The 27,227-nt window shown below is 53.7% G+C and overlaps 1 protein-coding gene and 1 long non-coding RNA gene across 6 annotated transcripts in view; one reads left to right on the top strand and one right to left on the bottom strand.

The window, feature by feature from the left end:
- The window catches only part of Edc3 (enhancer of mRNA decapping 3), a 231,312-nt gene that overhangs the window by 162,518 nt on the left and 41,567 nt on the right, over positions 1-27,227 (bottom strand). The gene's annotated exons all lie outside the window — the stretch shown is intronic.
- LOC147821881 (uncharacterized) lies at positions 17,992-26,594 on the top strand. The gene is made up of 2 exons (XR_015446473.1): positions 17,992-18,841; positions 22,081-26,594. It is a non-coding gene; the product is annotated as an uncharacterized LOC147821881 (long non-coding RNA).

The raw sequence follows: 27,227 nt of genomic DNA on the forward strand, positions 1-27,227 counted from the left end.
GCTGTGAAAAGGCACAGGCCCTGTGGAAAGACAGCCGGCAGAGAGCGGCTCCTCAAGAAGCTCAGCACCAAAGCAGCACAGGGCCCAACAGCTCTGCTCCTAGCTGTGCATCCTGAAGGATGAAAACCAGCGCTCAGCAGAGACGTCCATGGATGCTGGTACCCACCTGACAAGTCAACGGGTGAAAACGCCACACTGCCCACCACCAGAGGAGTGGATGTTTTATTTTATTTTTATTTATTTTCATTACTGTTGTCGTTTCAATTTTGTTTTGTGAGACAGGGTCTTGCTATGTAGTTCAGGCTGGCCTTGAACTTGCAGTGACCCTCCTGCCTCAGCCTCCCAAGTGCTGGGACTACAGGTGTGTGCCACCATACCTGGCTGAGTGGATTTTTAAAAATGGAAATACACACAGGCAATACTGTTCCGCCACAAGAAGGAAGGGAGTTCTGGCCCAGGCTACCTCTTGGAGAAACCTTGCAAAGTATTATGTTATGTGAAATGGCCAGCATGGTGGCACTGGCGTGTAATCCCAGCACCTGAGCCTGAGGCAGGAGGACTGCTGTGAGTTCAAGGCCAGCCTGGGTTGCATAATGAGTTCAAGACCAGGATGAACTACATAGCAAGACCCTGATTCACAAAACTAAGAAAAGGAATTTTTAAAAAAAGTATTACACTAAGTGAAGTAAACCCAACAGCAAAAACAAAAATATAGGTACGGTCTGATTTCATTTACATGAGGTGTGAGGAAGAGAAAAGAAAGGAGAATAGAGGCTGCCAGGGGCCAAGAGGAGGCAGGAAGGGGTGGAGGCTGTTATTTAATGAATGCACTTTCTGATCAGGATGATGAAAGAGTTCTGGGAATGGACAGAAAGGGTTGCACAACATTAGGAATTTACTTAGTTCCAGAACTGTAAATTTCAAATGGTTACAATGTTCAGTTTATGTCTACTTTACCACAATCATTTTGTTTGTTTGTTTTGGAGGCAAGGACTCTCCATGTAATCCAACCTAGTCTTGAACTCACTATACAGCCCAGGCTAACCCCAAATTACTGTGATCCTCCTGCCTCAGCCTCCCGAGTGCTGGGATCACAGGCGTGTGCTACCACAGCTGGCTACCACAATCTTTGTAAGAAAGAGAGACACACTAAAATATAGTGTGTGATCTTTTAAAAAAAAGAGATGGACTCTCAGAGCCACAGAAAGATGCGGAGGAACTTTAAATGTTTAGTGCTAAGTGAAAGGTGACATACCGTGTGATTCCAACTCTGACATTGTGGAAGAGGCAAAACTATGAAAACAGAAAAAGACCAGGGGAGGTGAGGACTAGGGGTACAGCTCAGTGGTACAGTGCTTGCCTACATCGTGAGGCCCTGGGTTCACTCTCGGTACTGGAAAAAGAAGAAAAAAGATTACAAGCTCAAGGTAAGAGATGAATGGCAAGCAAAAGCAGACAGAAGTTTAGGGCCATGCCACTACACCCTATGATACCGTGGTGGTGGTCAACCATTGGTCATACATTTGTCAGAACCCACAGAACCTTCTGGGTGCGGTGGCTCACACCTGTAACCCAAGCACTCTGGGAGGCTGAGGCAGGAGCATGATAAGTTTGTGCCCAGCCTGGGCTATTTAGTGACCTAGGGAGACCTGTCTTGACACAAAGAAGGGCTGAGGATGTGGCTCAGAGCAAAGACCCTGGGCTCAATTCCCAATACTTTTTTAAAAAGAAAGAGTTCTTCCAGTGGCATTATTGCCCACCATTCTGGAAATAATCACAGCTGTTGTGGTTTTGAAGAAAATAGTACATCTCAGAAGTATAGGCAGATGCTCGGTGCTGGGTCCCAGGGGAGGAAGCACCCCTCAGGTCCTACTCATCTATGTCCTCAAACCCAGGGCACAGGCAAGGAGCCTGCAGCTGGGAGAGAGCCAGCCCAGTTCGCAGCAGAGATGGGCACAGCTCTGTCCTGGGGACCCCACCTGAGGGGGAACAGGGTGCAACCAGCACCAGACGTCATATTCCTAGGGAAGGAAGAAATGCTCCTGCCCAAGGACTGCTATCCAGCAGGAAGACACAGCCTGGCACTCAGAGTCCCCCCCGTCTGAGGGCAGAGACATGGCCCAGCCCCAGGAACCCCAGACTGAGGGCTACATAGCGCCTCTTCCAGAGCTCCTGGAGTGGAAGGAGACTCCCCTATGCACCCCTGTTGCACATATAAAATATCTGATGTTAAACCAGGTGAGGTGACGCACACCTGCAGTCCCAGCACTCAGTAGGCTGAGCCAGGAAGATTGCTGTGAGTCCAAGGCCAGCCCGCACAACAGAGCAAAACTCTGTCTTACAATTAAAAGAAATGAAATGAAGTAAGTGATGCTGCCACGTGTCCATCCAAGATCCAGCAAGGCCCAGGCCCCTCGGGAGGTTCAAGGACAGATTGCACTGGCCACTGGTCCACTGGTTATCCACTGGCCACCACTCTGCCCGGCCTTCAGTGGACCAGTGCTAGCCTGAGTGTCTCACACACCTCTGGCCAATCTTTAACCGGCTGGCAAAGGGCCCCCTCTCCCAGAGCAGAAAGAACAGGACAGAGACTTTGCCCCTATGCTTGTTATCCTGTCCCCAACGCAGGCCAGGGACAGATGGGCCAGTTCAGTCCTGGCCCTTCCTGGACACACACATTCTTTCGGGCTCTCCTCACGTCAACCTCAGGAAGTGGGCACCATGAGGTCATCTTGGAATGGAACCAGGGCTCAGAGGTTACAAGCTGCAAAGTGGAGGCTGAGGGGCTCAGGACCATACCCCACACCCCAGGCCTGTCTCCCGCACCGTTAGGACAATGTCCATAGAACAGACACCATGTGGTCAAGAGAGGAGTCTGCTGGGCCAGGCTCATTTATGAGCCAGGCTTATGGGTCAGGGCTCACAGGTCCGCTGGCAATGGGCCTCGTTGGGGCACTGTCCCACTCTGACTCAGGGGTGGCAGGCGGATGAGCAGCTGGAGGCAGAAGCAGCTCTTGCCAGGGGACAGCACAGCAGACCCAGGAGAGACAGTGACACACAGGAAAGCTGCTTCGACACAGGAGCCACATGGAGTCTAACGCACCTTCCTCTTGTTCCCAGCCTTCGCTGAGACTCTGAGCTGGACCTCCTGGGCCACCGTCCTTCCCCCAAACCGGCTCACTGCTTCCCGCAGGGAACACTGACCCTTCACCCTCAGGGGTGGTTTCCCCCAAGAATCCCCTGGTTCCTGTGCAAATGGACCCAGTCCCTGGGGTCCCCTTCCACATCCACCCAGTGAATCTTGTCCTGGGACAGTTTACTCCCCGGGAAAGGACTGCTCAGGTGACAAAGGAGCCTGAGGCCAGCACAGACTGAAACAGTAGGGAGTGCACTGTCTGGCGGGGGCAGGAGATGGAGAGGATGGATTTTCCTAGACCAGCATTTGTTTATTTAATTTTTAAAAATGATTTAGTTTGTTTTTTCTTTCATGACAAGGTCTCACTAAGTAGTACAGACTGGCCTTGAACTTACAGGGTTCCTCCTGCCTCAGCCTCCCAAGTGCTGGGATGACAAATGTGTGTCACCACACCCAGCCACTTCTCTCTGGTGTTTGGACATGGTGGTGACGCTTGATGGCTTCCCCAGGCCACCCCTGCATCTCTGCACTGCCCACTCCATCCTGGCCATGACTCAGGTAAGCCCCATCCCACTCAGGGCTTAGGGAGGGACAGGCAGTGAGGCTGGAGGCTGCCTCATCTGGGTCCAAATCCACTAAGCCTGGGCCAGCTGCAGAAGCTTTCCTAGTCCGGATGCTCTCGCCCTGCAGCTGGGGTGATAATCCCACCCCACTGCCTGTTGGAGATGCAATGAGGAACCATGAAGCGCCAGGGGCCGGTGTGGCACACACACCCTCGTGCAGGTGGGGCACAGACGTGTGAGCCTGTGTTCCCAGCACCCTGCACCTTGCACTGGATCTCACCAGGCCCGGCCCAGCCCACTTCCTTCTCTGCCCTGTGCAGCCGGGCGGACAGGGGTGCTAGCTTGCCAGGGAACAATGGGCTCCAGGCCCCTTCCAGAAGGTCACGTGAGAAGGAGCTGAGGAAGGAAGGAAGGTCACCTCCCGGTGGGGCGGCCTTGAGCCCCACACCCTGCCCCGGGATGCCTGAGTCCCCTGTGCTTCCTTTGGTATTCCCTGTCCCCACCACCTGGACAGAACGTCGCATCTGAGCACCCTGAGCCCTCTGCAGCTGGGCTGGGGCCCCCAAAAGTCCAGGGCCCTTCTCATTCACAGCCCCATCCCTTTCCCCTCTTCTGCCCCCCTGTGGGGCTTGGCCAAGTGCTGGCCCCCTGAGGAGCAGCTGGGTGAGGCCGGCCAGGGCCCCAGGCGCTGAGCCAGATGAGCCAGGGAAGAACAGGTGTGAAGAGGCCGAGCTGGAGCTGTCTACATCACATTCGGGCCTCGGGCCACACAGCTGGGTGGGGATCCTCGCCCCACAATGCGCAGCCCTGGGTTCTGTTTGTAGACCTGCACCCACACCTTTGCCCACACCTCCAGCTCCTGGGCCTCCCCCACCACACTGGGGCCTCCGAGACAGGGCAGAGGGAGGAGGGCAGCTGGAGGTGGGCAGCTCCATGCTGCCACCTGCCCATACAGGACAGCTCTGGTCCCTGCCAGGCTGCTGCCGGCTGAGCCTGGGCACCAGTTTCCCCCCTAGAAGCCAGAGCTGGGGGGCTGGACAGAGCCTCCTGGCCCGGGGCATGGTGGGGGCTCTGGCCTGGGTCCCACCTGGCATCTCATTTCCCACGGTGACCCTGGAAACTCCGGGCAGGGTCTTGGCTCCCCATCCATGAGGTGGCATCGCGAAGTTCAAGTTCCCAGCCCTCTGTGTGACCCTGGCTGGGAGAAGGAGCCTCCCCACATCCACCCCCGCCCTGGAGGAAGCCAGAATCTGGGGACAGATTCCTGGTTCTCACAGCAGGAGGACGCCCGGAGCCATAGACAGGCTGGCCTGCAAGCTCTCACCCACCTGCCAACAACAGCACACATGCACCTGGCTGCTCCCAATGCACTTGAACGCACACCTTATGCACTCACGCACATACATGCCATGCTTGCTTCAAGCATGCAAGTACAGAGATGAGCCCTCCACACGCAGCCCTGGAGGCTCCGCAGCCAGCATGGCATGGGGACACCCATGCCTCCCTGGGCCTCTTGGCTGGGGACCCCAGGAAGCACCCTGCAGAATCCATCCACCTCCACCTGGGACCTAGCTGACACTAGGGGTGTGGCAGAGTCCAGGGGTGGCAGTGAGCTATAATACAGCCTGCATGTTCACTCCCAGCAGGACCAGTTCATTCATTTCTTCACACAGGTTCTTACTAAATAACACTACAGCCTGGTCCAGTCGTATGTGCCTGCTGTCCTAGCTTCTCGGGAGGCTGAGGCAGAAGGATCACTGGAGCCCAGGAGTTCAGGGCAAGCTGGGAAACATAGTGAGACCTCATTTCTTAAATAAATGAACAAACTACAAATCAGTGGAGGACAGATACATTATTGAATACTTCATGTTGGAAAAAAACACGTGGGTCCACACCTTGAACACTAAAGTAAATTCAAATGGATCAAAAATTTAAAGGTTGAAGATAAAACCATAAAGGGCCAGAAGAAAACAAAAATACATTTAGCTTTAAATGTCTCAAGTTCATCCTTCTTTATGGCAGAGTAATACTCCATTGTATAAAAAACCCCCACCACTTAGCTACTTGAGACCATACTCTTAAGTGAAATAAATTGGACACACATGTTTAAATATCGCATTATTTCCCTGATGCGAGAAACCGAAAATGGAAATAAGGACGAAAACATATAATAGATATTGTGGGGGCCCGGGATTTAGCTCAGCGGTTTCGCTGCCTGCTGCCCAAGCGCAAGGACCTGAGTTCGATCCCTGGTACCAAAAAAAAAAAGAGAGAAAGAAAAAGAAGGATATTGGGAAATGGGAAGAAAATGTTCAAATGAGAAGGGGAACAAGGGAGTGGGGAAGGAGAAAGGAAGGAAGGAAGGGACAAGAAAAACAGTGAAAATAGAAGGAAAAATGGAAACAAACTTTTGTACACAGGGAGGGGAGGGATCTTGGGTGAGAGTGGGAAACAAGAGGTGGAATGTATCATGTACAGGTGCAAATTTCCTACGATGAGTGTTATCATAATGTGTGCCTAAAATCTACCAATAAATGTTTTGCTACAAAAAAAAAGAAGAAAATGCAGCCAGGCATGGTAGCACACGCCTGTAATTCCAGCACTCAGGAGGCTGAGGCAGGAGGATCACCCCAAGTTCAAGGCCAGCTGTGCTACCCAGTGAGTTCAAGGTCAGCCTGAAATACATAGAGAGACGTGTCTCAAACAAAACAGAGAACAAAAATACAGGAGCTGATGAAATTGATTTTTAAACGCAGCCTGAGAGTGTAAAAATACGCCTTTCTAAGCTTGACACAAATCCAAAGACCATGGAAGAAAAGATTACTTCTTCATAAAAACAATTCATTTCTTCAATCCAGAGAGAATGAACTGAGTTAGGAGGGACACTAACGTGAGACGCCAGCACCGCCCCCCCTCCAGCCCTCTCCTCCCTGCGGCCTCAGGCATCGCCCCCCTGGCTCTGGTCCTCAGAAGGGAAGGTCTGAGGGCTGGGGCTCCACGCAGCTCCCAGTACTCCGCCCCCTAGCGGCATCCTTCCGCAACAGCACTGCCCTGCACGTCCCAGCTCCCTACTGAGCCTTTGAAAATAAACCCTGTTTTAAACCTTCCTCAAATCAATGGGACCCTGAATGATGCACAAATAAAAGGTTCAGTTCCTTAATTTGTAGAGTTCCTATAAAAAATAACAATCTGACAAAAAATGGACAAAGAAAATAAATTGTTAGTGGAAGAGGAAAACATAAATGCATTTTTTAAATACAAAGACTTGCCTGGAGCCAGGCATAGGGGCTCCTGAATGGGATCAAGCTATGTGGGAGGCTAAGGCAGGAGGATCACTGTGAGTTTGAGGCCAGCGTAGCCTACAAAGTGAATTCAAGGAGCCTGCACTACACAGCAAGACTCCTATCTCAAAAAGAAGTAAATAAAATAGGATAAAAAATGAAAAGAGCTGGGGGTGTAGCTCAGTGGTTGAGGACTCGCCTAGCTGCCCAGCACAGGCCCTGGGTTCAGCCCTCAGCCCACCCCCCAACCAAAACACTTCTGCAAGGACATCTGCTTAATCCTTCTTTGTCCAACCTTGTTGCTGAACCACCTTTGTTATTGATCCTGGAACACCTTCTTATTAATCCCTTAGCCCAGCCAAGGATTGTTGGATGGAAACAACTTATGCAACTCTCTTCCTCCTTTGACTTTAAACCATTCCCTGCCTCAGTCCTGGAAGACCCACACTGTTTGTTGTTTACAGTGGCAGCAAGCTGGGAAGCACCTCCCAAATAACCGTATCTCTCTTTGGGGAGCCTCTCTGCTTCTTATTCCAGCTGACACATATTCCACTAATTTCAGCAAGAGTGAAAATGACTAAACAAGTTGGAGAGAGAAAGGTAAAAGAGCACCCTGCCCCAGATTAGCCGGGCAAAGACAGGGTCTTGTTACCTTCTGTGTTTCCAGCATAGTTGTATTTCAGTATATGCAGAGACCCCCGGAGGATGGGCAAGAAAAAGCAAGTTTCTTCTCTAGGCAAAGCCTAAGGATGTGGGCTTGGCAGAGACTCCATCCTTCAATAAATTTTGGACTTTGTATCATGTGTATAGATTTCCTATTTCAAAAAATAATTTCTAAGTGAGGCACAGTGGCACATTCCTGTAATCCCAGTACTCAGGAGGCTGAGACAGGAGGACCGAGAGTTCAAGGCTAGCTTGGGCTACACAGAGAGACCCTGTCTCAAACAAACACACAAGCCAACAGTCATTTATGTTACGTTCATTGAATACCTATCACGCACCAGCTGCTGTCTGTGCTGGCAGACTCAGACATGACCATGAAAAAGATAAGCATGATTGTTTTCTGCTCCCTCCATGAACCAAGAGACACTAAAGAAATAAATGTACAAAGAAGTACCCAAGTACACAACGTAATGAATGCTGGGAAGAAGTGAGGCTGCGAGGGAGAGACAGATACGACTTCAGATGGGCTGGTCACACTAGGTGCACACAAGAGCCTTCTCAGACAGGGTAGAATTTTAAAAGCAACAAAGAAAAGCATTCTAAGCAGTGGGACTAGCACATGCAAAGGCCCTGAGGCAGCAAAGGGCTGACTGTGCCGGGGGCAGATCAGCACCCCTTGCCCGGTTGGCACAGCCTCGCCTGTGAAACAGCTCACCCTGGAGGGGGACTAGATGGAGCTGGTAGAGGGAGATGGCTTCCTGGGAAAGCAGAGAAGACAGAGCTGATACCTAGGTGTTTGAGCTCTGTGAACTCAGCACTGTCTTTGTGATGCCTCTGGGGACTTTGCAAGATCACTGTAAGCAGGATGGTGGGGAACAAGGCAGGAAGCTGGCCACTCCCCTGGCTCTGCTCTCATCTCAGGGACCCAGGAAGGAGACAAATCAGAAGTGAGAACGTGTAAACGGGTGTCACCTCAGCCCCAGACAGCTGAGCTGCTGACTCGGCGTGGCCACCTCGGGCCTGGGGAGGGACCCTCCTCCTCTGTGTCCCACCCGCCTCCAGCCCTTGAAGTGTGCTTCTCTTAAAATGCTGCTTCAAGACTGCACACCCAGGTGCACACACCTGTGAGCATCCTTGTGCTGTTGTGGGTGGTGTGGACGGCACTCTGAATGTCTGCCCCAAATGCTTCTAGTTCTGCTGTTCCTTCCTATATAATACTTTAGCTGGGCGTGGTCACAAACACCTGCAATCCCAACTCTCAGGAGGCTGAGGCAGGAGGATTGCCAGTTCAAAGCCAGCCTGGGCTGCATACTGAGATCAGGGGCAGCCTGGACTACATAGTGAGACCCTGTGATCTGTGGGGAGATGAGAGCCCTTTCCCTCTTCCCTCACCCCTTGACCCTAGCAGCCCAATGCCACCACCTCCTCCTGCTCCAGCCCTGTCCTCAGGCCAGGATCCCACACTTGTACTCTCTCCAGGCCCTCACAAGGAGCTGCAATCCTGACAATGCAGTCTCCGTCGCCCCCTTATGGCCACCCTGAGAAACGCATGCTTCCCACAGCTACAGACCTGGGGATCCCACCCTAAATCAAGAGGCAATCAAAGGAAAGGTGAGTTTGCTTTCCAAATGCATCTTCAAGACAATCTCAAGTCCTCTACATAGAAACTCTGGGGGAGCCCCTAAAAGGGGCCTGAGGACACGCCCCCTCCCTGCCATCATTCCTTGGCCTGGTCACCGGAGACCGATCTGGAGTACAAACTCCTCGTTCAACTCCCTGCCAGGAATTCAACTTTTATTCTTATCCTGCCATGGACAGGGAGCTCACTACATGCAAGGCTGACCTATCACCTTTTCTGTATGGGGGCCACTGGGAATCACCCTGAGTTCCTCAGGCACGGGCCTTTTGCCAGGTCCTTCCTGGTACTCAGCCGCACTCAGTCCCTGCACACACTGGGCTGATGGGCACCCAGGTGCCACGGGTGAACTCATCTGCAGAGCTGGATTTGCCTCAGGCTTGTGGGCAGCGCCTGTAGCTCGTACAGGATGCCACGTGACCCCCCAACCTGCCACCCAGGCCCCATGCTGCCCCCAAAAGCCTGGGCCAAGCCAACTGCCACTGAGAAGGCTCAGGGCAGAAGTGAAGCCGAAGTCCAACACCAGCCTCTCCTCTTGTGCCTCTCCCACCCCATGCCCCATCTCTGCCTCCTCCATGAGCAGGCAGGTGAGAGACAACATCTCTCCCAGGTCACAACAAGTCCTGGCGGCTGGGACCTCTGCAGCTGCTGTCTCAGGCCCCTCCTGGGGCAGTAGAAGGAGCCCAGGCTTTGGGGTGGCTCTGCAAACCAGCCCTTCATACAGACAAGAGATTGACGTCACCACCTTCCTTGAAGGACAGTGTTCAGATGGGCACTAAAGCCAACATCCAGCACACACGGGGTTCCAGCCCTCCTCCCCAGCCCCTGAGATTCAGGAAAGCTCTGGGGTGTCAGCAATGCTGAGGGCCACCCGGCAGCAGCAGGGGCCAGTGTGGTGGTAGCTTTGGAATCAGGGAGCTGCCCAAGGAAGGGGGCTCTGGGGAGTCCCGCAGCCTCACGCTGACCCAGCCATCCCCACTAGCACCCTTGGGAAAAGCCCTTCCCGGAGCCGAGGGGGCCCTGCGTGTTTCCGGAAGGACCAACCCACCATGCTTTCTGGAAGCTGCCATATCTCCTCCCATTCCCGCTGGCTGCCCAGAGCTCCCTGCCCTCAGATACCCACTGCAGCCACCCCAGGCCACCACAGGCTCTGGACACCCGTTAGGTGATCTCTGGCCCTGGGTCTTGTGGCGCCTGAGACATGAGCAGGCTTGCAGGGGTGGCACCCAGCCTGGGGCCAGGGCCTTGAGACCTCACCTTGCCTGGGAATCTGGGGTATCTGGGCTCTGGCCACCAGGAGGTGCTGCTGCCCCTCAGATCTGCCCAGCCCTGCAGGCTGTGGAGGCAGAGATCAAGCTCTGAGAGGACAGAGGCAAGTTCACAGACTAGAGCAGGGGAAGACAAGGGCCTTTGTCTGTTGCTGCCATGCATCTTGCACTTCCCACGCAAGACCTCACCGCCACCACGATGGGGCAGGGTTGGGGCCCCAGCCACGGCTCTAAGTCATAAACTCAGCTAAGGAGAACAGCAAGTAAAAGGCACTGCTCACAAGAGACAGGAGATGAAAACACGCAAATGGCCCAGCCTGGGATCCCAGCTCCCCTGAAAGTATCTGTAGGGCCTGTAGTATCTGTAGTATCTGTTTGTGGCACTGCTTCCTTCTGTCCTTCACCCTTGAGGCTGCCTTGAGGCCATGTACCAGGAGCTCAGAGGAGCCATGGTGGAATTGGTCCTTCCCATGTTCAGCAGAGGCTCTGTCCTCCCCACAGACAGGGTCCCCTCTCTGGACAGGCCTGGCTTCCCTCTGAGGCCACTGCTCCTGGGGACCAGACTCATGGGGAGGTGGTGGGGACAGCTGGCTGCCAGCAACAGAAGACACAAAGTACCCAAGAGCCATCTACAGGCTGCAGGAGCCAAAGGGTGACCCTGCTGAGAGACATTCCGACCCCCAACCCTGAGGTGCCCCTGGCACGTTGGGCCAGCAGAGGCAAGAGGTCAAGGTTAGGGGCCGAGCAGATGCACTAAGGGGAGGACAGAGGATGCAGGTAGAGAGCCTCTCCTTGGAACGAAGCCCTGAGGCTTGTGCAGAAGTGACAGCCACAGCCAGACATGGTGACACATGCCTGTGATCCCAGAACTCAGGAGGCTGAGGAAGGACAACTGCTTAAAGTTCCAGGCCAGACTGAGCTACCTAGTGAGTTCAAGGTGAGCCTGAACTACACAATGAGACCTTGCCTCAAAGACAACAAAAAACGAAGTCACAGCCAGGGACTTGCCAACTTCCTGCCAAGCCATGTACTGCTAGGACTCTGTGCTGCCCATGAAGAGAGGAAGGAAAAGAGCCCATGCTACCACCCCGAGGTCACCCCACCTGACACCCATGCTGCAAAGGGAACCCTGAGGGCTGGACAGGGTCAGGCCATCTCCATCCAGGCACAAGCTGTGACTCACAGGGACAGTCCCCTCCTTATACTGGACCTGCCTCAGCCAGGGCTCTTAAGTTTCCCAGATGGCAGAGAGGATAGGAATTAGCAGGGGTTATTGCAGGTGCATGGGAAGGAGGGCTGCGTGAGGTTGGCAAGAGCAGCAGGCCCGAGGCCAGTGCTGCACCCCACGCCCCACCCAGCTGTCTCCACCTATCCCCTGCAGAGAACCCAGACCTCTTCTGCTCCCACAGCTGCATGGTTGGCACAGTCCTGAGCCCGCTTCTGCCCAGCACAGAGCCTAGGACCCAGCAGGCAGGTGGCTCGGGCCACAGAAGGTCCAGAGGGCTTTGTGAGCCAGGACTCGGGGCGGAGCAGATCGCTCAAGCCCTGTCCAGTCTGTCACTCCAGTGCCCAGAGAGTAGTAAACGCCTGGTGTTTGGTGGAGCGAGGAATGACGGTGAAACTGTAGGCTCCGAACAGACCAAAGCTCTGGCCGCACCACCCCTCCCAGGAGGTTGACTGAGTCTTCAGAAATCAACAAGGGATGAGGACTTCAAAGCTTGCTTCGGGAGTGAGAGAAAAAAAATCCATGGAACTGGCAGTGAGTGAAGATTTCCTGGTACCAAGCCCTGGGCTCAACAACCAACCTACATCTTCCCAGCATTCTCAGGAGTTCCCTGAGACCTGTTACTCTCATTCCTTTTCTTTCTTTCTTTCTTTCTTTCTTTCTTTCTTTCTTTCTTTCTTTCTTTCTTTCTTTCTTTCTTTCTTTTTCTTTCTTTCTATCTATCTATCTATCTTGCAGTTTTGAGACAGGGCCCTGCTATGTAGTCCATACTGGCTTTGAACTCAAAAAGATCCTCCTGCCTCAGCCTCCCAAGCGCTGGGATTACAGGCCACCGTGCCCAGCTTCATTTCCATTTTAGAGATGAGGAAACTGATGCCAAGAAAGACCCAGTGCCAGGCAAGGGATGTCACTCAGTGGTCCAGAGCTTGCCTAGCAGGTGAGAGGCCCTGGGTTCCAGCTCCAGCACTGGACAGAATTTGTGTGTAAGGTCACAGGGGTCCTTGACCCGGGAAGCTGTTCAAATGGAACCATGAGACAGCCCCCTGGGTCCTTCCTCTCTATGGGGTATCTGGTGACTTGAGTTCCCTCATTAAATCTCTCCTCTGTTTCCCTATCTGCAAAGTGGAGACAGGAATAATCCCTCCAAGGTGACTGTATTAAGAGAGCAAATGACACTTTAAATAAAAGGGCTCCGATGGCGCAGGCAGATTGTAAGGCCTATATTAGTGTTGCTTATTCTTTTTTTGTTGTTTTGTTTTGTTTGGTACTGGGGATGGAACTCGGGTCCTTGTGCTTGCAGGGCAGGCAGCGGAACCACTGAGCTAAATCCCCACCCCGTTTTGTTTTGGTACCGAGGATCGAACTCAGTGTTGCTTATTTTTATTATGCATTGAAATTCATGTCACTCATGCAGTCAACCAACGTCGCAGCACCAGGCTTCAGCCTCCGGCAGCACAGCAGAACTGCCCACTAAGGGGGCCTCACTGCTGGGATGCCAGGGAGGGGTCCAGCCTGGAAGATGGGGAGGGGTCTTAGAAGCTTCAGGAGGGCAAGCAGCCAGCCAGCTCTCCCCCTCCCCGGAGGAACCAGTGCGCTGACCAGCAGAGGCTGGGGCGGCCCCTCAGTGGGGACAGGTGGCTCTGTCCTGAGGACGAAGGTCTAAAGGACCCCATGGTCCACAGGGGCCTCTGCTCCCAAGCACTGCCCCATGGCCTGCACCCCACTTTCCTGGCCTGGCCAATGTTAGCCCCAAGCTGACACTTCCAGCACCATAGTCCCCTCTGCCTGCCTTCCTGCCTTCCTGCCTGGGCCTGCAGTGTGCCTGTGCATCCCTCCAGGGACATCAGCACTTCTAAGACCTCAGGGCCCCTGCTGGGCATAGTGGCACACACACATAAGCCCAGCACTAGGGAGGTGGAGGCAGAGGGACCGCTGTGCATTCAAGCCCAGCTTGGGCTGCATAGTGAGACCCTGTCTCAAAAAGTAAAGATGGTGGTAGGAGGAGGAGGAAGGAGGAGGAGGGAGAGGAAGAGTGAAGAAGAGGAGGATGAGGGGGAGGGAAAGACTCCAGCAGAGATTACAGGGATCCCAGGTCCCTCAACCCTTCCACGTCGCAGACTTGACCCGATCTGCCCTCAGCACGGAGAAACCAACCTGAGACACCAGTGCCAGGGAGCTCAGGGTCACTGGGTAACCTTGTGGTGGTGGAGGCTCCCAGGGGCCTTGATTGGGGTCACCACCACTCCAATTAGCACTAAATCCACAAAGCCAACAAGCCACCACCAGCAGCTCTTCTGCCACCAGCATGAAAGGAACAAAGACTCGCTCCCTAGGAAGTCATCCCGCGGAGTGAGCTGGTGCCTCGCAGAGAATGGTCCCTGGCGTGCCCTGAAAAGTGCTTATGCCTGGTATGTGCTCAATAAATACGAGCTGTGAGCATCAGTAATAAGAATCAAGTGCCTGGCACCTAGCAAGTGCTTAGTAAACGGCAGTTCCCAGGGCTCAAGGGGACAGAGCTGGAGGCAGTTGGCAGCCCCTGTACCACCCCAGAACGTCCCCCTGTGCACAGCCAAAAGGCCTGCAGATCTCCAAACCTAACCCCATGGCACATAGATGGGGAAACTGAGGCCTGGAGGGGAAGGACTGGCCCAAGGTCAGAAGCAAGATCTGTCCCCAGAACCTGAGTCTCCCAGGCCAATGCCTCAAGATAAAGTCTCCCAGCCCCCTAGGTGGGGTTGCAGTGTGGGATTCAGGCAGCATCCCCAAGGGGAGGCCAGGGAGGGTCACCAGGGAGGCTGAGGCTTTGCTTCTGGAGCCACCTGGGGTGGAGTCCTAGAGGGGGAAGCGGTCACAGGGGTTCCCAGAGCCCTTGGCAGCTGGTGATGTCAGCCACACCACCCGTCACTGAAGTGACAGGGACTGCTCACTTTCCCTAGAACTCTTGGCCCCCATGCTGCTCTGGTCCTTACAGCCACCTCCCCACAAGGCTCCCTAAGCTCTTCTCTCACCCACACTGCGATCCCTCACTTGGTGAGACCCCACAGCTGGAAAGTGGGGTTCGCACCAGGCCCAGGTGATCCCAAAGCCTCTCTGGCCTCCCCCAGGTGGCTTCTTTCTGGACGGGGCTCAGATGGCAAGGGCCTGGACAGCCGCTCCCTGGGGATGGTGCCACGGTTGGAGGCCTGGTGCTCTGGCAAGAAAAGCCAGTGGCCCTCTGCTTGAGCACCTGCCCGGCAGGAAGCAGGAGGAGACCTTGCTGGAAATCTGCCTTTAATCTTGGCTTCCTGTTTTCTGCCCTGGGGACTGCCCAGGGTGTCTGAGTTTCAAGCGACTTCACATCAGCTTCTCTAAACTGTCAAGTCCGCCAGGGAGGCGGCAGGCAGGGGGGAGGTGGCCAGGGAGGAAGCAGAGGGCCCTGCCTGGCAGCCCTGGGTGCAGCCCACCCAGCTGCAGGTCCCCAGTGCTGTCCCCAAACCCCACACCCAGTCTTCCTCTTCTTCACACCCCTGGCACAGGTCCCACCACCCAGGGACAGGTGGCCCGGCCGGGGAAACCTGACGTTTAGTCCAGAACACGGATCCAACATCGTCTGTTTCACAGCTACTTCAAAATCAAGTTCCTGAGTGCTCCCCCAGCCTGTCCCCTCCTCACCCTCGCTCCACCTCCCCTGAGGGTCCCAGTGGCTTCGCAGGAGGCATCAGTCCCTACAAGTGCAGTCCCATGGGGAGCTGTCCCTGGCTCCCCTGTGCCGACCCACGGCTGCCACCCGCAACCAAACCCACCACCCCTGCTGGGGACCACACAGCAGCCTCCTGCTGGTCTTCTACCTTCCATGTTATCCATGGCACGGGAGACTCTCTGCACAGCTCCCTCTGCTCACCTAAGACAGTCCACACTCAAAAAACCTCTGAGCCATAACACCCTGAGGCCTGGGCTGCTCCTCTCAGACCCCTCTACCTGGCTCTCTAGCATGGTCACCTCTGCTGTCCTGAGCCCTCTGTGCCTCGGGGTCCTTAACACTGTCCTCTCCCCACTCTACCTGCACTTGCTCAGTCCCTTCGCAGGCCGGAAGCTGAGTCCCTGTCCACTCCAGTCACGAAGGGGGGTGGTGGTGGGTGGAGGTACAATCACTGCCTTCACCCCCCCAGGTGTCTGACTCCCCTGCATGTTTATTTCTTCTTTTGGGTAAGAACGGTGAGGGCCTTGCTCACCTCTCCACCTCCAGCATCCCAGGAAGGCGATGAGATGCTAGGTAAGTATTGTTGCCTGATGAATGGACGAAAGGGGGAAATGGACCTTCCGGTTGGAAGCTGATTGGCTTTTCCCCTGGAGGCGGGTCTGGGGGGTGGAGCCTTTTATTGCTTTGTTCAGGGTTCAGTCCCCAGTTCCTGGGATTCAGGAAGGTCACGATTGATTTTTTTTTTCTTGTCACCTTGGTGAGAAAAGGTGGAGCCAGAATTCAAATGTGAGTTTGACTCCAAAGTTCACCTGCTAGGCTACAGCACACCCAGGGGGAAAAGTCAGGTGTCTATGGCAGTACAGAAAGAGGGGTTGGGAACAACCTGGGCAGGGATTAGAGTACCCCCTAAACTCCCACAGGCCTTTCTTTCCAATACCCAGGGAATCCAGCCAGGGCAGGGGAGATGTCACTTTCCTTCTGGTTTGTTTTGTTTTTTTGAGATTTGATCTTGCTATGTAGTTCAGGCTGGCCTTAAACTCACTTGAACTCAAAGCAATCTTCCTGCCTCAGCCTCCTGACGGCTGGGATTACAGGTGTGTGCCACCATGCTTGGCTATCTTCTCCCTTCCAGAGGCCTCTGCAGAGCAGTTGAAGTGCTTTGTGCAGGCCAAGGCAGCCCCCACCCCTTGGGCCTAGTTATCGCTCTATCTCGACCTCAGAGGAAGGAGAAGGCCAGTTCCACCCCCTTCAGCCAGCTGCTTATCTTGCTGAATCTGCACAGTGTTTCTCAGGAGAGGTGCACCCTGAGCCAGATCTTACAGAGGGGAAGCTGAGCTCAGAGACCCTAGGTAGCCAGCCCAAGGCTACAAAGCTGGTAAATGGACCAAGAGAGATTTAACTCTGAGATTTGAACCCCAAATCCACCTTTGTTTTCACCAGTATGCCATCCCCATCTCTGAGAGGGACCGGAGTCCTCCTGAAAGGGTGCCCCTCCCAAGGGCTGGCTCCTTCTCCCTGGGAAGTGGGTCCCAGGGTGAGTGGGGTCAGAAGGGCCAAGCTGTATTGCTCCCTTCGGGCATTCAGGGTCTTTGCAACATGCAGCCATTCCGTTTACCCAGCTCTGTCTCCTGTGGGGCCTTCAACTGTCCCTTTCACTCTCATTTTGCCCCCTCCCCACTACCTGGCAATGGCCCCTCCTCCCTGCCTGCTAAGCCTGACCCCCTCCTTCAGGGCCTGGACACCTCCTACCCCGCTGGGGTCCCTGGGTTCCCCTGCTCGCCATGCCCCATCCTGTGCCCGGCTCCTGCTGCGGCACATCTGCTTCCATGGCATCACTCTGGCCCCATTAGCAATGCTCTGTAATAACAGTCCGAGCTTAACTGGGGACTCACCACGTGCCACCCACTGCACACTAAGCACTTTATCCCATGCACTCATTTCCTCCCCACCAAATCGCCCCAAGTGGGTGTTATTATTTTTCCTGTGTCATCAAATGGGCTACTGTAGCACAGAGAGGTTCAGTGACTTGTCTAAGGTCACACAGCTTCTGAGCTCCCTCATGGCCTCCAAGACGCAAATAAAGTCCGGGAAGCTCTTTGGCTTTCTGGGGCCCCTGGGTGCGATGCAGGAACCTACCTCCCACCTCTCTTCTGCTCAGAATGGAGCCATTCATAGTTCCCAGAAGCCACCGCGCCCTCTCACTGCTCCCTCTGCTGGAGTCCAGGGTCTGTGAAGTCTCTCTCACCCTTTCCTACTTCCCATGGACCTTGCACAACACCCTGTGTGTGTGTGTGTGTGTGTGTGTGTGTGTGTGTGTGTGTGTGTTACTGGGGATGGTACCTGAGGCCTTCACACTGAGCTGCATCCCCAGCCCTTTTTAACTTTTATTTTGAGACTGGAGTCTAGGCTGGCCTCAAACTTTGGAGCTTCCTACCTCAACTTCCTGAATAGCTGGAATAACAGGCATGCACCTCCATGCCAGGCACCTGTCTGTTCACTTCTATCAATTGTCTCTCTACAGTGATGATCCATTCATTGACCTGTCTTTCAGCCCCACCCGACTGAGAACTTGACAGTCATAAAAAGGATTCACAGGGGCCTCACAGTCGGATCTGTCACACTGGCAGCGTCAGGAAGTGTTTGTGAGTGAATGAATGAATGAATGACGAATGAATTTACAGGCAGGGCGCAGACCTGGCCTCCACCTGTGCACTGCTGGGGCGCTCAGTGTGCAGAGGTCGCGTGGGGGACCCGTGGGTGTGGGTGGCTCCTCCACTCGCGGCGGGCGGGGGCCGGGCCCGGCTGGACGCCCCCACCGCAGTGTCCCAGCCGTCCACCAGAGGGAGTGCCTTGCCCAGCCGGTCAGGCCCCCTCGTGCAGGCTAGCTGAGGCGGGCGATGCTTCCTCTCAGGGCCTGGCGCTTCCTCCCCCGGCGCAAGGAGCTCGCCCGCCCGCCCACCAGCCACGACCCGCTGCGCTCCACCCTCCACCCTCGGGGTGCCCTGCCGGTCCTGCGCGGGATGGCGGGGCCCGCCCCTGCCCGTGCACGCCGCTGCCTCGGCCCGATAGCGCGCCGGGCCGGCCTCCCGGTGGCGCTGGGCATAGAGCCCGCCACATTGTCCCCTCCCGGTGTCGTCCCCGCCCGCGCTCCTCGGCCGGGTCTGGACCCTTTGTGCCACCGGGTATCGCGCCACCCCCTCCCCCGCCGCCGCCGCAGGGTCCGGCCCGCAGAACGTGAGTGCCTGGCAGCGGGCGGGACGACCGTAGTAGGGGAGGCCGGCGCCCCACTCGTGCCCGCCACGCGTCCACTCCCAACCCCCAACCGAGCCCGCGTCGCGGCTTCGACTTCGCCCGGGAGTCACCGTGAGACCCTGCGGGGACTCGTTTCAGGTAAGCCGAATACCCACCCCGTGTGCACCTCAGGGTGGGAGGGGGCACTGCTCTGAAGAAGACCCGCGTGGGCTGGGCCCCTGGGAGTTTGCCCGTTCCCGCCCTGGCCTCCCTGAAGGTGCCCCCGGCCTGCGTGGTTCTGACCTGTCCCTTGGTCCTGGCCGGAGGCCCTAATGGTCCCAGGCCACCTGGGGCCCAGCCACCTCTCTGATCCCTGCTAGAAGCCTGGGACTGAACCTGTCAACGTTGGTCTTAGGAGACACCAGGCCTAAACCAAGAGACTTCTGACCCTGGGGTGAGGAAACCAGGCAGGGCGTCCATCCTCAGTGGAGGTGACAGTGGGCTTTCCTAGCATGGCACCCTGCTCCCGGGTTTTCCCAGGTCCCTCCGCGGCCGGGTGTTAGGAAGGGGTGTGTCCGGCTGCCAGATCAGGTGGAGCTAACTGGGAGCTCCCTTCCCTGCCTGCTGTATAGACCAGGGAACTGAGAGGCCCACAGGGGCTGTCCCACTCCAGGCAGCTGGAGGAGGGAAGCTGATAGCTTCCACCCAAGTCTGCAGAGGGGCCTGTGGCTGCTGTGAGTAGAGGGACACCAGGCAGGCACTGTCACCCACCAGGGACACGGGCCCCAGGCTGGCTCAGGGGGGACTTTGGGTGAGCACGAGCTCCCCCGCCGAGGGCTGGAGAGGAGAGGGAGGGCTTCCGGCTGCTCTGCCTAGGTCCTGGCTTAGGCAGCATCCGCACTGCTCATGAGACTTCCCGGGGGTGCCTGAAACTCCGTCCTTCTGATGGGGAACGTGGTGAATGGTGAGCATCTGTGTGGTGTGTGGTGTGTGGTGTAGTGTGCTGAGCCTGCCCTGGCTCCTGGCGCTGAGGTTGGTCCTGATCCATCCCTCCTCAACCTGGCACAGGAGCTAGGCAAGTGTGGAACATGAATGAGATGAGGACGGGTGAGGCGGGAGCCCCGTCTCCCCTGGCAGCACCATACAGCTTTGGCAGGAGAGTGTCGGAAGACTGAGGACACGATGGGGCCCATCTCAGCTCTCTGTCCCCTGGGTGCCCCAGTGTCTGTCTTGGTGTGGCCACAGTAGAAAGGTCCAGAGGCAGCAGGACCTTGAGGCTCCCTAGAGGATGTGAGCCATGTCTGGGCCCCTTGGAGCTCTGCGTGGTTCTGTCCTGCTCAGGCCCCAGCCCTGGCATGTACAGTACAGGTGCCCAGATGTCCAGGGCCTGGGAGGCTCTGGCACACAGCCCATCCCCAGCCCTTTACAGCCAGAGGGGCTGGCACTATGGCTGGGGCTGGGCCCTCGCTTGGATGGGTGCTTCTTTACCAACATTGAGATGCAGAGGTGTGGCCCGGGATCCCCGGGCCTCTGACTAGCACTGTGCAGGGGTATGTTTTTTACTTGGGGAGCTTGCTACCTTCCTGCTTCTTAGAAGTGGTTGCTTCTCTCTCTACCTTGGGCCAAGGGCAAAAAAAGTGGTGAAGTCCATTCCTGTTCCCTTCACCATTGTAGGGGCACTGGGCTCCAAGAGGCTGAGCCACACGGGGTGACCCACAGCAAGTGCTGGTGACGGGATGGAGTGCATCCTCCCCCAAACCAGTATGGGCAGGGGCCCAGATCCACAGACTGCCCCCCAGAAGCCCCATAATGGCCTGATGAGGCAGGACTGCCTTGGGCCCAGTTCAGGCTCCATCTTTGGGGTTTTTTGTTTTGAGACAGGGTCTCACTGTGTAGTCTAGGCTGGCCTTGAACTTGTGGCAATCCCCCTGCCTCAATCTCTTGAATGCTGGGATCATAGGCGTATGCCACCATGCTGGGCTTTAGGGGTCCATCTTTGGAGGAATTTCAAAGTCTTGACACTCACCCTCAAAGAACAGCAGTGCTGAGCCTGGGAAAGATGGGAGGGACAGATCGTCACGTGTGTGAGGGGCCATCCCATGGCAGAAACGTGCTCGACCTCTGGCCAGGACTGGGGTGTGCTTAGACCTAGGAAAGTCAGTCAGAGGTGGGGCAGACACTAAAGGACCCTCCAACCCCCACCTTGCTTTCTAGTCAATTTCAAGGCAGGAAGCCTTGTGCTGCTCCTCTACTCCCCACTTCCTCTGGCTTTTTTGTTGTTGTTGCTTAAATTCTTTTATTAGTACATTTTAGGTATACAATATGTTTACATTTATCTTTGGGTGCTTGTACCTGTACATGATGTATCTGGGTTCTTATTTTTTCCCCATTGTCTGTGTGACCTCCACCCCCTCTGCCCTTCCCTATTTACACAGACTTTGTTTCCATTTTTTTTTCTCATAATTTTCCCTTTCCCTTCTTTCCTTTCCCTGTCTTCTCCCACTTCCCCTATCCCTTTGGACCTTTTCTTCCTATTTCAAATTAGCAATTATTCATTTTAATCCTTATTTACACTATCAGTTTCTCACACCAGAGAAACTATTTGGTATTTACACATCTGTGTCTTATTTCACTTAAGATTATGGCCTCAATATGCATCCATTTAGCTATAAATGTCTCTAGTTTCTGGTTCTTTATGGCTGAGTAGTACTCCATTTTATAAAAAACCACATCTTCTTTATCCAGTTTTCACTTGATGGGCACTTAGGCTGTTTCCAAGCTTCAGCTATTACAAATTGTGCCGCTATGAACATGGGTGCACATATACCTCTGTGGTACGATTCTTTTAATTCTTTTGGGAAGATATCCAGCAGGGGAATAGCTGGGTCAGATGGGACCTCTAGTCTTGTTTGAGGTATCTGCATGCTGATTTCCACACTTGTTGCACCAGTCTGCACTCACACCAACAATGGAGAAGGGTTCCTTTCTTCCCACTCCCCGCAAGCATTTGCTATTGGTTGATTTTTTTTTTTTCCTTTTTTTTTTTCTTGGTACTGGGGCTCAAACTTGTGTGCTTGTCCTTGGGCAGCAGGCGGCAAAACCACTGAGCTAAATCTCCGGCCCCATTGGTTGATTTCTTGATAGCAGCCATTCTTTCTGGGGTGAGGGGGAATCTCAGTGTTGTTTTCATCTGCATCTCTCAAATGACCAGTGATGTTGAGCATTTCTTCATATGTTTATTTGCTGCTTTTACTTCTTTGTCTGAGAAATGTCTGTTCATTTCAGATGCCCATTTTTGGATTGTGTCTTTCAATTTGGGGGGTCTGATTTTTTTCGGTTCTTTATATATTCTAGATAGTAGACCTTTGTCTGACCTCTGGCTTCTTTCTACTACTCAGCCCTTCCTCTTTGCTAAACAACTTCAACCAGCAACTTGTTTCCTCAGATGATCTCCCCGTTTGGGATGAGTGTGACCCAACACGGCACAGGAAAAAGAAAATGGCGCAAGTAACGTAGGATTTGCTTTAACCTACTTAGAAAACTCCAGCAGTTTTTATCAACCACAATGACAACTCTACAAAGGCAATGGAGGACCTGTCACTGAAGCACAGTATGAGAAGGACTTGGCAGCAGCTGGTGTACTGAGGAAGACCACATCCTTGCCGTGCAGCTCAGTTCCAGCACACTGGGGACACTGCAGGGCCATCTCCAGAAATGCAAGACAGGAGAAAAACTGCAACCTCAGTGCTGCAACCTGCACCGGCAGCTCTTCCTGAACAGCCAAGTCTCCTTCCGTCCAGGATGCCAATGTCATCTTGTAAACGTCAAAGCCTCTGAGCTGACCCTGGGGAGCAGACCCCTGCCAGAGACCCATGACTCTGCTGGCTGATGGGGAACAATGCACAGCACCTCTGGAGCAGGCCTTGTGGAAATGCATGGGCCTGCTTCTGTCTGGTGGGGTCAGATGATTGTTAGGTCCTGTGTCCTCTGCTACATCAAGCTATGAATGCCTCTTCCACCTGTTCCCACTACTCTGATCCACCCAGGTGAGTCCTCATCATCAAGAGTGCAAACCTATCAATGGTGTAAACACTGTGCTGTTCTGGAACGGGTCAATTCCATGGCTAAGTTTTCAGTACATTTGTCACCGTCCCATTGTTCCAGGCCCCACAGAGGAGAACCTACCTCACTCATAGGTCATGTGGAACAATGCATCTAGGAGCTGTGCAGTCCCCTGCATTACTGTCAGCACTGCACAGTGCAAGGGATGGCAGCGTGTTTCACCACTAGGAAGACAAGGACAGAGACCTATCCTGCACCACCAAGGCCTGTGTCTGTTAATACAACATGTGAATGTGTCAAAACACACCATCCTGTGGGCTGAGTATTTCCACCTGCCTGTGTCTACTTCTGTTTGGGGTGAAGGCAACAAACAGCATCAACGGAAGCATGGAATCTCTTCTCCCACGGCTCTCTGAAATGTCAGTTGCTGATGTCCCAGCTATCAAGATGCTCAAGGCTACAGACTGACCTTGCAAGTCAACAACTGATTAAAACTGTCATTTTTATGGCTTGCTTCAGACATGCAATATTATCAGAACTAATTAGGAGGCCTTGACTGCAGTGTGTGAAAGCTGAATGAATGTTCATGAGTCCTAAGTCATTAACAGCCCCAAACTTGTCAGACAAGTCACACAGCTGCCCAACTTCATGCACGCTCTTCAACTGTGAAGTCAAGCAAAGGAGAGCCGTGCTTTCACTGTTTCTGCATTCCTGCTCTTTATCACACTCTTTCTGCTGGGTTTGAGTGGTCCGAGCAATGAGGCTTGGACTCCTACTTACTCACAGGACAACCCTGCTTCCTGGGCCTGGGTGCAGGCAGCTGCCCTGCTCTCAGGCTCCCTGGGACCAGGCAGAGCTGTTTCTGCTAACTTACCCTCCAGCCTAACTTAAGGCTACACACTCAGAGTCTCAGAGAGATAGAGCTCACTGCTCTCTGGCTGGCTGGAGGCCATGGGGGGAAATTGAGGCCCTTCCACCTCCTCCCCAGCATGGGGCAGGGGAAAGGCACTGGGTTGCTAACAAACTGGAATATTCTTGGAACCCAGGAAAGTCATGGCCCAGAGCCTTTGCTGCTCAGCTTGGCAGTAGCAGGGTCTAGGACTCCGCTTTTCTAGAAGAACAGGCAGGTCTCACACAACTCTCCTTTGGACACTCACATACCAAGTCCAACTATGGGGATGGCTTATCAGAAAGAGGCACAGGAAGTAAACTAAACTCCAGAGGAAGGGAACCAAAAACATCGTGTGTAAGTGCAAACAATAGCTCTGCCAGAGCCTGAACAGGACAAAGCCTACAAAGCCTAATGATGTTTGGGTTGGAAGGCAGCTCTTTATTGTTCAGGCTTCTCAGCAGTGAAGGCCATTGGTAAGGTTTCCCTGGAGAGTCATATGTACTTTACACAGCTGCTGGGAGAGTGCTCTCCTCAGGACTGGGTTAACCGAGGGAACCGGGGACACAGCTTGAGCATGCAAGTGTGACCAGGAGGATGCCTCCTTCCCACACGGTTCATCCCGTAGGACGCAACTGCTGCAGCTGGCCCTGGTCATGTCACTGCTGCACTGCTGGTCCTGGCACATGCCACATGCATCCTCTGTGCCACTCCCCACCCAAGACACCCTGCAGTCCATGTCCAAGCTGTCCCTCTGCTCCACATCCACCCAGCCTTGCTGCTTGGTAACAAGACCCTCACAACGTGACCTCTCGAGCTCACACAAAAAACACACAGGTGTGCTCTGCAGTGGGAAGAAGCACGTGTCTCAGGGCTCATCCAGAAGAGGCACAGAATTCCTCTGGATCAGTGGCTCCTGACTGCATTCTGTGGCAGCCACCAAGTAGGTGCAGATGTCACAGTAGTTCCTCTGGGTACAAACCCCTCTCAGACCAGCCATGCCATGCACAGACAGCCCCTGCAGATTTCAATTAAAGCTGCCACAAAATGCTACTTGCTGTCCAGTGCCTCTCTGAAAGGAGGATCTCTTACCAGGAGCCTAAGTGCAACCCCCACATGCTCCACGCTGGCCCTGAGGCCTCCCGTGACCTGGCTCAGTCTACTGTGTCTTCACCTGCATGTCTGTGATCAGAGACCCCAGTCACCTTGGCTGCTTTCCAGTGCCTAAACACACCTAGAGCTCCTGGCTCCCTCTCCTGTCCTATGCCAGCCCTGCATGGGGCTGGCTCCCATCCTCAGTTTCCCCATGCTTTCTCCCCTTCATTAATTTCACACATGTGTAAGTGATGATGTTCTAATTTCTGGCCTCTGTGCCTTGACGGACTACAAGCTCATGCAAGCATTGACAGTGTCCTCCTTAATCTCCACTGTGTCTGTGCGGTTAGCACAATGCTTGGGGACGGTGCCTGTATCAGAGGCCATGGCCACTAAGCATATGTTGAACCAATGGGTGAGTGGGAAGGAATCCTGCATGGCAGATTTGGGGTCAGCCTTGCAGAATGGTTAAGGGCCCAGCTGCCACCCAAGTCACCTGTAGGAAAAGTGTCTCTGGCTTATGCCCACCCTTCCATCTCCACCTACAACAATCACCAACCCCATCCACACTTGGACCTCACTCCTCCAGGCCAAAGCTGCAGAGAACAAGCTTCGGACTCCAGGGTAAAGAATCTATAAGAGGGCTGGGGATTTAGCTCAGTGTGTATCTGTGTCGCTGCCTGACTTTCAAGTGCAAGGTCCTGAGTTTGATCCCTGGTAGAAAACAAAAATAATAATAATCTGTAAGAGCTGGGTGTGGTGGCACCCAGCACTCAGGAGAGAGGCTGATATAGGAGGTTGCCACAAGTTCAGGGCCAGCCTGGGTGACACAGTGAGTTCAGAGCCAGCCTGATGTACAAAGCAAGACCCTGTCTCAAAAAAAAAACAATAACAAACCCTCACTTATCACAAAGAAGAAATTATGTTTACAGTGAAGAAAACCTGGGGATCCCCTCAGCAAGGAATCATGGCACAAACAGATCCGCAGTGGCCCCTGCACGACTGATGGTTCAACAGACATGCAGCCTCACCTAAATCCTAGAGACTATAGTTGGTATGGGTCAAATCAGAGGAAACAACTCTAAGGGACTTTCTGTAAATGAACGGCCCAACTTCACTGACAGTGTCGCAAAGCACAACACACACTGCAGGCATGGTCTAGATCAAGGAAAGACAAGGTGCACAGCAACTATAACACACAATCGGTGGGAAGAATGCAGCCACCAAGGTCACACTGGGCCACCTGCAGTGTTGCACATGAGCATACATTGCATAGTATTTTGTATCTAATTTTTTTTTTTTGTACCGGGTATCGAACTTGGGACCTTGCACTTGCAAAGCAGGCAGTGGAATCACTGAGCTAAGTCCCAGGCCCTGAATTTAATTCTTAATACAATCTTTGGGGGAGGGTTGAAGATTGAACCATAGCATCAAGCTACAGCCCAGTTATCTTTTTCTCTTTTTTTTGAGACAGGATCTCAAACTTGAAATCCTCCTGCCTCAGCCTCCCAGAATGCAGAGACTGCAGGTGTGCACTACAAGGCCCAGCTGAGAGTAAACTTATACTATAGTGTGGCTGTGCAGAGAAATATACATCCTACTGAATACATGAGGAGAATTTAGAGGTGAAATAGAAAGATGAGTGAAACTAAATCCCAAATGGCTCTGAAATGTATGTTGTAGGTGCCAGTGTATCTGAAGTAAATGTGCCAAATGCTAAGGATATATAGATGTTTATCACACTAGTCTAGCAACTTTTTCTTTTCTTTCTTTTGGTTTTCTGATACAAGGTCTTGCTGTGTAGTTCTGGCTGGCCTAACTCTCGTCGATCCTTCTGCCTCAGTCTCCCTCATGCGGGGATTACAGGTGAGCACCACCACAACCACCTTGCAACTTTTTAGAAAGTTTGAAAACGATTTTTTTAAAAAATTGGGACAGGGTTTCACTATGTAGCCCAGGCTGTCCTCAAAGTCATAGCAATCATTGTACCTCAGCCTTCTAAGTGCTGGGACCACAGGTGTGACCACCACTCCCAGCTCTAAAATTTTTTTATACAAAAAGTTAGGAAGGAGAGTTAAGTGCTTCCAAATATGACTGACAAATGTTCACAGAGTAACAAGACATCAAGCCAGTGGTACACCACGGGGTAGAAAGAGAGAAAGAACAGAGAATATGAAAACAGATGCTGTTTTCAGTCTCACAATGTGCTGGAAACCATCCATGTATGCAAAAGCATCTGAGGGAATAAGAGTCAACCTGAATGGTGCCATCCTGAGCACAGCGCAAGGTATGGGCTTCAAGCTGCGAGCTGCAGGCAGGAGGAAGTGTCCAGTTCTCAAAACAAATGATGCCTTCAAAGACAGGCAAGGTTGCAGACCTTGGGGGTGTAAGGAAGGACCATGGCCAAATTCAAAAACAGAACGTGTGTCAAATTTGCAGATGAAAACAGGGAGCCAGGGGCTCATGTGAAGGCTGAGATTAGACTAGTGAGCAGCACTG

Source organism: Heterocephalus glaber, unplaced genomic scaffold (assembly GCF_053883595.1).
Source record: "Heterocephalus glaber isolate CG9 unplaced genomic scaffold, H.glaber_assembly_v1.0 deba00001689, whole genome shotgun sequence".
Lineage (NCBI taxonomy): Eukaryota > Metazoa > Chordata > Mammalia > Rodentia > Bathyergidae > Heterocephalus > Heterocephalus glaber.